Raw genomic sequence first — 13270 nt, forward strand, 5'->3', positions numbered from 1 at the left:
ATAATGCAGTCTGAAATCATCCATACATTCTGCCTAACGCTTCTCATCAATTATTTAAATGAAGCTCGAATCACTCAGACACTGGAGACAGCTCCAGAGATTTGTGCCATTAAAAACGTGCCCGCATCAATAACCTTTCTCAGATGATGCAGAACGTGTGAAGGACAAACAACAGAAACGAAGGCAGATGAATGTGATATTAAGTTACAGCACAATTAACAGCATCTCAGAGTTCATGTAATACAGACAGATGCCTCATAATTCTGTAGTTTTAGGGGTTACATGGAAAAAAATAATAAAAAATCCAGCATTTGCTCTGGTATTTCAGTGCAGACCAGCCACCTATAATGGACCTCTAAGAATATTGCTTGTTTTAATCCTCTTTTTCATAGACACCACAGGTAGGAAATGCAAATGATTCCTAGGGGGATGGAAAAGAGAACTTTAAAGCAAAATAATTCTCCAATATAACCGGTTCAGCACTGGCCTAGCGCAGATGGGAGCGAACACTGCAGTGACTGCAACACGCAGCCTCCCCCGTGCTCGGTGCCCTGTGATGAAATCCCGAACCTAGAGAGAAGCTCTGGAATTCCCCTTGGAGGAAAGAATGCCTCGCGTCGGAGATCCAAACCAGCTGGAGAGCTGAGCAGGAAGCCCTGCAGATCGGGGCTGACAGAACACAGAGATTTGAAGCAAGTTCCTATAAATAAATGCTGAAAGAAGGGACCGGTTTTATTTCCTTTCAGCCTCGATCCTAATTTGGGGGGCTATCACTCAAGATCTAGAGCTCGAGCCAATTCCGAGTGCACAGGCACATCCTTTCCACCAAAGCACTGAGCAGGGCCATCCCTCTGTGTAAACCATGGCTGGGGAAGGTGGAGGTACAAGTGTCTCGTGGTCAGAGATTCATTTAGGGTCCGGGAGACCCCAGTGTCACTTTCTCACCTACTAGGCAGGCCTCCAGGCACCTCCACACCCTGCTCACCAGATATCTTTTTGGGGAAGCCTTTCCCACCCCTCCTGCTGGAACAGCCCTGCCGTTCAGTTGAGATGAGCAAATCCACTGGGCCAGCGCGCACAAGGACCACGATTTCTCTAGCTGCAACAAAGACCTTCCAACCCAAAATTAACCACATCTCGAGCTCGCTTTTCCTCGTTTTGACCCCCTCTTTCAGATGTGCCCATCACTAAGTAATTCGTGAGCAAGTGTGTATCACCAGGGCCACCACAAGGAAGCTGAAGAAACGAGACAACAGTTCTACTGTAACCGAGGGAAGGAGGAACTCAGCAAGACAGACCCCAACCCCAAGACAGCTTCTGTGTTTCACCCAGTGACTACTTCACGAATGTGTTTGACTGATGTGTCATGCTTCCTCATGCACTTTTGGCCCCCGCAAAACTTCTTAAATCCTTTCCAGCGTAATGGTTGAGCTATAACCACGACTAACATCACCACCGGTAGGAGAACATGGGCTGGCCTCACCCATCACGGACTTCTGGACACTCTGGCACTGGAAGGTCACAAATGCCTGGCTTCACGGAGCATATATGCTCCCAGAGTTACCTGGCAAAGTCCTCACGATAATAATTTTAGTCCCTAAATGAAATTTTAGCCTTGTCTTAGGCAAATATAATTTTTCTATTGATCTAATAAAAACATACTAGTGAGGCTACGTTTGAACATCCATCAAGTAGAAGTCAATAAAAGCCTCATTGAATGTAAGTAATCTGGGCAATTCTACTGTTTGAAACTGATATATTTGAATTTAAACATTCTTGGCAGAAAGTGCTGCTCGTCGTTCAAGTTTCTCATGTAGCTGTCATCAAAACTTCCTTCTGTGTATTCTGCAGAGTAAATTGACCTCTCGCCTAAGAAGACCTGGGAAAAAAAGATGTCAAAGATCTTTACCAAAAAAAGATCTTACAGTTGAACTAATTTTAAGCCTGAAAAGAGCAAAACCGATGAGTCACTGAGTGATAAAAAAGCTTGCCCCCAACCAGCAGCTGTACCCACACGATTCTGTCAAAGCGAAGTTGAGATTTCAAGCGTTCGGTGAGACAAGGTGGGCCACCCGCCCTTGGGTTCCCAGAAAACACCAAGCCACCCATCGCAAAGCTAAGCGTGGTGTGGAGCAAACTACCCAGTTCACAGAGGGCTTTCTGGTGACTTTAGAAATGATCTACTGATTTCTAGTATACAAATGGAAGATAAGAAGCAGCATATGTTATGAGCTTAGTTTATACTCGCCAGTAGGAAAAAGAAAGAGAAGTAAATTCTACTGAATAAAGGCTGGTTTATTTCTAAAAGATGCATGGCTGAACTACCATCAGTACTGCAGTCATGTAGGCTGGGAATAAAATTTTGCCAATATATGCATCAGCTATTTTTAGTAAAAAATCTGGGCTGAAGTCCAAAGAAATTCTGCCTCTATCTTTAACCCTACAAATCTCATGTTTTTTTACCTGAACTCTTTGTGGCTGTCATAACAGGGTCTCCTCAAATCCATATAGCCTCGAGCAACACTGTTAGGAGAGCAGTAAGTGAAACTGAATGATACTGAAACTGTTTTCAGACTATATCCCACCATGTGCTGATTGTTTATGCCTGGATGTCCTAAAATGCTTTTAATTCTTGGATTACACAGACTCAGGAACCAGTTTCTGCACTTTGCTCAGTAGGGTCTACATTAATATTTGACGATGCATGCGGCATAGCAAGTTATGATATTCTGTTACGATACACTTCTTGGGTACTCCTGTAATAAAGGGCTACTAGAAACTCCAGAAGCTCTTACACACTCACTGTGATTTCCCCTGGTTTGGGGAAAAGCAGATAAACGAAGCCTATTTGGACTGAGGAGGAATGGTGTGGGGTTATTCTCTAACATATTTGACTTTCCATGCAAATAAGGCCATGGGATTTACTCCCTATTTCTGCATCTTCTTTGTTTAGTTTCTCCAGTGATCCACAGCTGCTTTGCTGGCTTTCTGCTAAGGACTGTAAGCAAACCAAGTGCTGTTTGTAAAGGGAAAATGGGGGCATTTGCCGACATTAAATACATATCCTTCACCTATTCCTCCCAGCACTTAACAGCCTGCACCAAACAAACTACCTTTGAAATCAGGAGTGGGAAATATTTCCAGTGTTTAATACTTTGGAAGTGATTTTTTAAGTTTGGCTTTGCAGCAACAGCTTTTAATAAAAGCTAAAGGCAAGACTAATTTTCATCTTAAAAATATTCCAATGGACACAGCAGTTATCAATAAAAACAAAAACAACAACAGCAACAACTGTGTTATTTTATTGCCATTCAGAGGTTACAACAGCATCAATTTAAAAACGCAACAGACTGCACGGTCCCAGCTGAGAGAAGCAAAATGAAAATAGGTCTAATTAATAATAAGGGGTACCAGGAGAATGTCAGAGAGATATGCAGTTACACCCAGTCTTAGGCCGTGTTATTAGAGCAAGTGAAAAAAAAAGATAAAATTTCTAAACTGACATTGTGCCATTATCAATAAAAAGGTGAGGGGCTGCAGGTCAATGCTGTGAATCAGCAAACGGCTGCGTACCAGAACAGCACGTTGTACAGATTATTACCTTTATGTCCCAAATCACTGCATCCCTGTCTTTAACATACAGCCTCTCAGAGATTTTAAGTGCTGCATTAGCCCCTTTGATAAGACAGGTGCTTGGGGAACTGACTAGGATATTTTTGTTTATTAGGGAAAGGTATAAATGAGATGTTTAACACAGGATAAAATAGGGCAGGAAGCTAACTTACTCCACAACAGATTTACAACAACAATAAGACTTTAAAACTGCTACTGACCTTGTCATAATTTGTGCAGGTGTTTCCAGAGAGAGAAGCAAATCATGATGATGGCTGTAGCACAGCCTCCCATTCGGCGATGCTCAGTTTAGCTATTAATTCCTTGGACCGTGAGCCATCCACCTCTGCTTCAGCACAAGCAGCTCTTACAGTGGCCACTGGCTGGCTGGCGGCTGCTTCGTCTGAATTAACTACTGCATTTTAGCCTTGACAGTTATTTTCATCCCCATGTCCCATTACGGTGAAATCCAAGCCTCTGGTTCAGAGAGGATCTGGGGATGGGGGTGGGCAGGGAGGCTGCCTTTCCGGGCTGAGCTCAGACATTAATTCCTCAACAGCACCAGATGGCTCCAGCTAACCTCCACCAGCTTAATCTTTGGCCATTTTGACTTCTGAGCCCTGCCCCAGAGCTGAGGTCTAAAGCACCCTGAATATTTAAAATCACCCCTCCCGAACTCTTCAAAACTCCCAAGAGTTGCTGGATGTTTTTTAATGCTGCTCTACCAAAGCTTTGGCAGGCTGCTCTGCAACATTCATGGAAAGCCCTATTATTTCTGAGGCTTGGAACTAGAGGCTCTGTAACAGCCTCATCTATCTCCCATCGCCCTGAAAAACTCCAGATTAACAAAGGGAACAACAGCCAACAGGAAGCCTCCAGCGATTTCAAGGGATGATGGATCTGTCCTACATTGTGCTTTCCAATGAGATTGGGGATGAAAATGTTGTTAATCCTAGGGAAATTTCTGAATAATAGTGAAAATATTCCCATCCCAAGGCAGGAAGAAAAAACAAACCTCCATTTGATACAATAATATATATATATATATTTTTTAATCAGTCCCGGTCAGTCAAAATGTCTCATGAAACAAAGATATCTGTTGTGTTCCTTCTCTAAAAATTCAAAATAACCTTTTTTTTTTTTTTTTTTATATGTTAGCAGGTTCCATTCATTCCTCACTTAAAAGGCAGTCATGGACCAAGATCTGGCCCCAGGAGGGGGCTGTTCCCTGCCTGCCCACCTGGCCCCATAGCCAGGAGCTGGCCCAGAACCACCCAAGGGAAGGTCCCGCAGCAAAAAGCCTAGGATCTGTTTTGTCTTGTTTTCAGATCTAGGAAAAATACGTATGGCCCAATCCATTCATGAAGCCAGAAGGATTAAAAAGTGGTGGAGCACTTATGAAAGTCCCTGTGAGGAGACAGGGAGAGAAAGTTACGGGGGATTGGTCTGCGGGGTGGCAAGAGGGTTTATCTGGGAAATCCAGCATCCCTGCGCAGGGGCCACGGCAGAGCTGGGCCATGTCCTTCCAACCCTAATTAACATCTCTTCTTAATGAGTAAGACGTGCCAATTTCTCAGGACAATGAGAGAACCCTCCACGCGCACTTTTTCTGCCTGTTTTATGTGGTTTGATTTCACCCAAACATCCATTATTTAAGCTAATTACTGGAGTGGCTTTACACTGCGATCTGCCTGCCAAGCGAGTGGAAAAATTGATATATTTAGTACAAATATAACCTGCCTCCACGACAGAGCTCACAACCGATGCTCACTGCCCCAAAAGTAAGCTAATAACCCTATAAAAGGCCAGACTCAAAGCATAGAAAAACGCTTCGAATACAACAATTAAGTACTAAAGGGATCTTTTTCATCATTATTGCATAATCCAGTATTCTTTTAAAATTGTTTACATGCCAGTACAATGAATGCCAACTGCTGAGCTGCAATAAACGTTTGCCAGCAAGCGCACAGGATTTTGGAAAGGACGTGCTGACAATTTTAGGTACAGCAATGCAAAGTGACCAATTACCACCAGAGCCACTGGAAATTTCCTATTTAGAACCACTCTTAACCTGCAAGGAAAAAACATTTGCTAATGCAAACCTGAGAGGAAAAAATTAAGTCCTGGACAGAAAAATGCTCTGGACTCCTGCCTTTTTCAGGGCTCCAGAACTGAATTACAAAAACCAGACAGCTCAGAAAGCTTTAGCTCTACATCTATACAGTCATTTCTCCATCACCCGGGATAACGAGGGGAGGAGAGGGCAGAAAAGCCTCAAATACTGACAACACTGAGACCTTGGCAGGTTTGGTGGACACTAACACTGATAATGAAGCCTCTGCCTGTCACAGCACTGAGACGGGGTCGAAAAGCTCTGCCAGGCCCGAGCAGGCTCCTGCATTTGTGCACGTGCCTCCCAGACTCTGCAAATGACTTGTTTTACCCAAGAAGTTCAAATGAATTAGTTATTTCTAATATTGCTTCTAGGCAGGGGAAGAAGGAGGTAGAGGCCAACCTCCTGCAAGGACCAGGCACAGGTCGGGTCCTGCAGTGAAAGGGGACCCCCGCATCCTTCCCTTACAGCTTCGGGGTACAAAGGATCAGCAAAGACCACAGGGATTAGTGACACAGTGACAGAAATGTCACCGTGTTGTTCCACTCCTAAGGGAGAGAGCCTGAGGAAAGCAAGTGAGCTCCAAATGGCCAAAGCCACGGCTGTGGTATTGAAAATACAAATGACTCAGCTCTAAGTGAAAGTTTCTATTTTCATCTTTTGGCTTCAGTGATTTGGTTCCAATCCTACAGCTTGAATCATTCAGAAATATGCTTTCACATGCAAGGCCAGCTATGCCACTCTTGCTTTCCAAAATGTAAATTGGGATATACATTAAGCATGCAGAAATACGACCATGCTTTTGGGTTTTCTTCGTGTCCGTTTCCAGGCATAGCTAGAAAGAGGATTATTAAATCATGAAAGGTGTCTCTAATGAGGCCATTCCTGTCCAACTGAACCAAATATTACACCCATGAAACCAAACCAGGCTTGGATTTCCATTTGAAACTTCACAAAATAGAATTTCACGGCTAAGTTGGGTTTATTTTGAAACTTTCCCATTTCCCTAATGTTCAAGCTTTCATCAGAATGGAAAAATTCCCATGCATCATTGTTCTCTTTCTTTCAGACCGACCATTTGCTCAATATTCTTCTAAAAAGTAAGTCGGCACTTATACACACTGGGGAAGCAGCAAGTCACAGCCAGCTCCCGTATGCTTCGTCCTCCTTAGACATACATTTAAAGCCAGATTAAGGGAGAAGCAAGTGCTTTGAGCCCCCATCATATGTCAGGGGTCTTGGGCAGATGCTGTAGCCTGCACGGTTGCCAGAGTCCTTCCTCCTTTCCCCAAGGAAGCACTGCAGGTCTCTTATAGAACCTGAATGCATGAAGGTTTTGGAAAGACTGGCCGGAAAGGAGGAAAAAAAGGGGAAGAAACATGAAAAAGATAAGTAAAAATACCGTGCGTGACTCCAGTTTATCACATTCAAGGAGGGCTATGACAATCTGGAGAGCTGAAGAAGATGAATTAAGAAATGGACAGTCTAATTACAAGATTAGAGATGAAAAGAGCTTGGTTTGTTGCACATGGAAAAATGAAGGCTGGACAGGGATGCGAGCATTGTCTATAAATACATCCAGAGGGAGACACCAGGGAAGACAAGCTATTTATGTACAGGGTACAAACACATTTCTGCTGCCAATTAGAAGAAAGTTTAAAGTGTTGGAGGAATGAGGCTTCAGAACAGTCCTCTAGAAAAAGCAGAAAGGACAGACCCATCAACTCATTTAGAAGATGCTTTGAACAAGGTTTAGGAGGGTGACAGCAGGATACTGACCCACACAACCCTCCAGTCCTACAGCCTGCATTCCTACTTTACACCTGCTCTAAAGTTAACACAGCTATCGGGTGCTAACAGGTATAACAAAGACTACTTTGAAGAAAGTTGGTAGAAAGGGAGGGTGTCCTTTATCAAACCAAAGAGCAATACTCTGGAAAATAAAAGAAAAGTTGAGAAAGTGAGGCTCTGCTCCAGCTTCTACTGAACTCGCTGTGAGTGCTTCCACCAGCATCCATGCAGCAGGAGCAGATCCTCAGAAGTTTCCAGGAGAAAATATCGAGTAGGGAAGATTACTTTAGCAGCTGTGTCTGGAACAGAAGAGAAAGTTTCGTTGAAAAGGCCTCTGCTGCTGGCCAAGGCAGTGCAGGTCCTGAATCAGGCTGCGTGATGATGTGCTGCCATAAATGTAACGGGCTACCAAAAAAACCCCCCCACCTTCCGTATCTGGTGACAAAACCTACAAGAGGCAGAAGTGCCTGTATTTGAGAGGGGAAATACTTCGCTTTCGTTTCCTGATGTCTGAGAATGTCCACATCCATTTCAGTGGAAGAAAGACATGGATTTTGTCTGGGAGGATGCTGTGTTCAACTGAAGGCGCGTGCTGTGAACCCACAGCAGCTTGCAGCATTGTTAGATGGTTGCTCCAAGGTGAAGAGGGCAAAACCAGGCAAGGTATGTTTCCTTCCTACCAACATATGATGAACACAGATCCAGTGCATGTGAAAACCTTGCCCAATCCATCCAACAAAACTTTAATAGCTTTTATTCATACCCTGTTATTGTGTGAAAAGGCCTAGATGCAACACATCGGAGAGCTGTGACCGTGATTACAAGCCAACGTCAGGAGCCAGACATTTTTGTTTTCCAAGCTACATTTGAGATCTGAAAAGGGATCCTGTCCATTAGTGTTAAAAAAAAATATGTTCCTGTTTGATGCAAAAATAAAAGCTTTTTCAAAGGCTCTTTGATGTGCAAGACAGAAAGACATGCAGGCAGATTCTGAAGGAGGTCTTGTCTTCAGCAATTACCAGCACTCCTTTTGAATCTTACTCCCTAGACAGAATTTTAATGTGAAGTAGATAATCACACTGCAGAGCGTATCAGCTCTAAACCTTGTGGCTTTTCAATTAAGCAGCAATAACCTGTAGTCGAAATACTCCCTGCCCAACAAGGGAATAAAACAAACAACCCCGAACCAACTAAATCCAGGTGAAGCAACTCTGAAGCTTTTCAAAGGTCTCGTTCTGAGCTCTTCTCGGGCAGCCAGGCCAGTTTTCCAAGCGATATTCTGATCATTAAAACAAGCAGTGATGTAATTTCCACAGCAACCACAAACATACCAAGAATATTTGAGCTAAATTTATCCAGACTTCTTGTTTGAATCACTGCTTCGGTTCGTTATTTTTCCACGATCTTCAGCGCCGTGCAGAAAAGAAGCTGTGGGCAGCCTGGGACGGGGCTCTCTCTGCAGCACTGTCTGAAATACCAATCTTCGTGCTTGCAAGCCACTTAGTGACTATTAGTAGGGAATTTTGGTCGCTGTCCAGCTCCCATCTTCCCAGGTCCCTGCTCTTTCACCCTTCACCCTCTTCCTCCCTTCCTGTGGCAGATTGACCCCTTCCCTCTCCTCCACACAGTGAGGCAACGCGAGGCTCGTCTCTGTGGCTGAGAATTTCCCCAAATCACTGCAGACCTGCTGTCCTGCCCCTCCACGAGATGGTGGGCTGCAGAAGGAAGAACCCACACCACTCTGCAGCAGACCCCCAGCCCTTCGCTGGGGTCCTGAGCCCTACATCCCAGCACCAGGAGAGCTCAGCCTGGGAAGGGGTCACAACCTTCACCAGCAAGGCGATGCACTTTTTGGGATGCAGGGATGCAAAAAGTGCATCACCAACAAGACGTCACGGGTCTTCACCCTCTCTTCCAACATGCCCAAGGTGGTGATTGCCATGGCAAGAGGCACTGGGTGTCTGCAAAACCTGCAGCATAACCTCTAAGATCTTACTCCATCAACACTGCTGTTGTTCTATAGGAATCTTTTCTTTTCAGCTGGCACATTTTACCAGGGTCGGACATGTCCTTGCTGACCCCATTTCAGTTTCAGGATCAGCCTCCCAGTTTGCCTGCCTGTCACACAGCTGTGCACGTTTTAAGGGCAGTCTGTTATTTCTCAAAGCGCTCCTTTCTGTTTGTTTTGTTTGTTTGTTTACCAGAAACTTCAACCCACACATCCCCTCTGACTGCAGGAGGGCTTTCTGAAGTGTGAAGGATTTTCCTAAAACCTAGACTTCTTTTGTAGGGCCTCCCCTTAAGCTAAAGCAATGCACAAATTCAAAGCATGCACACTTTTATCATGAAGCTATCGGTAGCCTAGATAAGCGGGCTGCTCCTGTGGTTATGTATATGCAAAGAAGCAATGCTGACCCACTAAAGAGCACAGGCTGATTAAGGAAAGGAATTAAATATTGGCCTAACTTGACGTAAAATCCAAGACAGAACCTATTAAGGGCCATAATTCACCTATGTGGCAGACTGGGAGCTGAATGGCATTAAATCCATCCCCCGACACCCTCATCTACAATGCAAACATTTCCTCCCAGCTAGCTGCCTGCTGCCAAGCGCAGCCCTGGCAGCTCCTTTATTGATCAGAGAAATGAAAAACAAACAAACCGCAGACCTGATGCTCTAAGGATCCCTGAAGATCGGATCCAGAGCCTGTTACGCCAGTGCAGAGACTTTAATGGGTCTTACATAAGGCTCCCAAAGGCTTTGAAGAGGATGAAAAAAAAAAATTCATAGCACTTTCTTTAATGCAAGTATAAAATTGTCTGTAACATCACCGGCAAAACAGTAAATCAATTACAGGCCTGGTAAAGACCGAGTCAGTGTGAACTCTATCAATTTCTTTTTCCCCACTGCAACGGAGGGTAACAGTTCTGCCTACGACCACAGTGCCAACCTCACCTGCTTTATAATTAGTCAGGTAGTTAAGGGCTCCCTGTGTGCAGGTTCTAAGTGCCAAGGCTTTTCTTTACTTCCCTTATCAGCTCATCTTTGTTTTTTTTCCCAGGCGTCTTGACAGAGCTGTCTTAAGTTACATTTCAGTGCACCGATACATCCTAAACTGGATAAAAAGGTGGAAAATAAAGCTGTGTAGGAACAGGTAATGCCATATAAAGCTCAGACAGGGACTGGTGTTCCACTACTGCCTGTACATCCCTACCTTTCAGGCTGGACTCTGCCCAGCAGGGTCTGTACTGCACCACTGCCTCTCCCAGCAGCTCTGCTCTTGAGTTCAAGAGCAGACCTGCTTCTGTGGCATCCACCAGGAAAAGCTGCTCCTACCTCCACTGAGACCTAAGTGCTCCTTTACATCCCGTGACTCCAGAAGGGCACAGCACCCCCAAGCCAAACTCCCCACTGGCATAAGCACTGATTTTCCAAAGCAAGCAGCTCCTTCAGACAACTCCAATTCACAAAGAGAGGCATCTCCTAGGGTACATTCTGAAGGACACCACTTAGCATCCAGACTCTGAAAAAACATTCAGAGCATCTCAAATGAGGCACCTAACTGCACGTGTCCCCGCGTTCACTGCCCTTTTGGGAAACCCTGGCTGGGCTCAGTGGGATGGTGCAACGCGGCTGGGCTACAGCCTGCAGAGCAGAGCAGGCTCACCACAGGCATGTTCTGCTGGCCTTCCGCATTAGCAGTTGGCCCCATGTGAGATTTCACCACTTCTGTATGAAGTGTGTATTTAAATATGTTTAAAAATACAAGCCTATTACCGCTGTACTAGTGTACTTCCTATTCCTGCCTAGCACTTCCTACTTCTCCTTCTGCAGGGCATTGCTGAGACTCACATAAAATACCTGCTCTATTTTTTGTGTCCTCCCACGCTGCCTTTTTTTTTTACATTTTGCTTGTAGGAATACTTTCAATTCACTTTTTAGTCTCAAATTAACTTGCAGCTTAACAAGTAGGAAGAAAAACAGAAAGCCTACAAGGCTCGTTGCACAGAACTTCAAGCAAGCAGCACGTTTTGCAGGCCTCAAGTGTGCTCGGGTCGCTTCCCAGATGCTCTCCTGGCCCTCCACCCTGCCACACCATCGTAGCAGGCTCAGGTGATGCTACTACCTCCACTGTGAGGATGGAAAAAACCAGGGCAGAGAGTGCAAGTACCTTTTTCCTTCTCATACAGCACAACACGCCTCATATGGGGCTAAGGTGAGATGCAGCCGCTGGCTGTAGCCCTGTGCACAGGGCTGTAGAGATGCAAAGCGTCACACGGGACTTTCACAAGGAACGAAGTGATACCAGGGGTGCTGTACACACCAGTTTTGGCTTCTTCCTCTATTCAGCTGGAAAAAAATTTATAAGCAAAGATATTCACGCCACCAAACGCAAGTTCCTGCCCTTCATGTGGAAGGCACCAAAACCAGCAGGGCGAATTATGAAGGAAAGACAGCAGAGATCTCATCTGGAGGTCACGCACAGGATGGGCCCTGGCTACTTGGAGTGCTACAGAGAAGCCAGGATCTCCCTGGAGCCTTGTTCTGCTTAAGTGGGTTTCATGTGAAGCCAGACTGACAGCCTGGGAGGCTCAGGTTATTCAGCATGAACCAAACAAAAAAGCTGTGGAGGTTTCCAGCCCTCCACCTCCAGCCCCGTGGCCTCCTCACCACGAAGGCCTCAGCCCCGTTTGCCCATCGCTTCCATCGCTTGTGAAACTTTCCGTCCAGAATTGCACCAGCTCCCACCCGGTGCCTCTGATAAAACGACCCGTTAGCTCCTCCAGCTCAGCTCCTCGGGCTGGAGGCTTGCCTGTGATTCAGGAGGTGGCAGCAGCTCTCCCTCTGAGTCAGTGCTGAGCCACGGCCGGGTTGCAAAGGTCACTGCCATCGTGGGTCGCCCGGATAAAAAACACAAAGCCCCGGGAGCTGCAGGGTCACCACGGCCCCTCTGACACGCAACTGGTCTGCCCCAAATTCCAGCATGGGTCAGTATATTCCGGCTACTTGCCTCATTTTAACATCCGTGTCCCTTTTCCAGGCATATTGCATGTGCATGCTTCCCTCAAAAGAAGTCGTGAATGCCATAAAATTTCAAGCAACCCTCGCTGGCATGGTTGATCCTCATTATGTAACATTACATACACTATAACGCAGCACACCTTTTCAACATTCATCTCTAGATTTAGCAGGAGAGAAGAGACACCCTCTGGTGTGTTGGGAAGATAATCCAATTCCAGCTCAGAGACACTCACAAAGGGCACACGAACGCTCTGGGACTTTGAATAAAATTCTCGGTAAGAGAGAGATAAGCTCTCTAACAAAACTATTCTTACATTTCAGAGGACGATGATTGCTTTTCTACGTCTTTGCTGAACTGTCTCCTAGAAACTCATCTGAGAATTAAACGCTAGCTGTAAAATTCTGTACGATTCAGAGAAAACAAACAGCCCGTAGAAAGGAGTTGAATCTCTATTATGTTCTAGACATTCATGTGGTGATATCTTTGGGCTTCCATTGTATTTCCTACAAGAACCACATTATGTCACCTCCATTATATTATGCAGAGCTCTTTAACCCAGTTAAAAAAAAAAAACACACTGCTTCACGAGATACTGCAGCCGCCCCCGTACCTCCGCTCTACCTTTTTTTCTTTTAATTAGGATAACATGAACCAATCTAGGAGAGGGGAAGCCAGGTCTGAAGGTCTGAAGAGGCGAGGGAGGTGCTGACAGCACCCAAAGGGGAGCATCA

The 13270-nt window shown here is 45.3% G+C and overlaps 1 protein-coding gene across 4 annotated transcripts in view; it reads right to left on the reverse strand.

Annotated features, from left to right (window-relative positions):
* The window catches only part of LRRK1 (leucine rich repeat kinase 1), a 75471-nt gene that overhangs the window by 56558 nt on the left and 5643 nt on the right, over positions 1-13270 (reverse strand). The window contains exon 1 of one of the 4 annotated variants that reach the window (XM_068696175.1): positions 3834-4618. The exons of the other annotated variants lie outside the window; for them this stretch is intronic. The gene's annotated coding sequence lies outside the window, so the exon portion shown is untranslated. Of the gene's footprint in view, positions 1-3833; positions 4619-13270 lie in introns of those variants that run through there. 4 annotated transcript variants of the gene reach the window in all.

The sequence above is a fragment of the Anas acuta genome, chromosome 12, assembly GCF_963932015.1.
Source record: "Anas acuta chromosome 12, bAnaAcu1.1, whole genome shotgun sequence".
Lineage (NCBI taxonomy): Eukaryota > Metazoa > Chordata > Aves > Anseriformes > Anatidae > Anas > Anas acuta.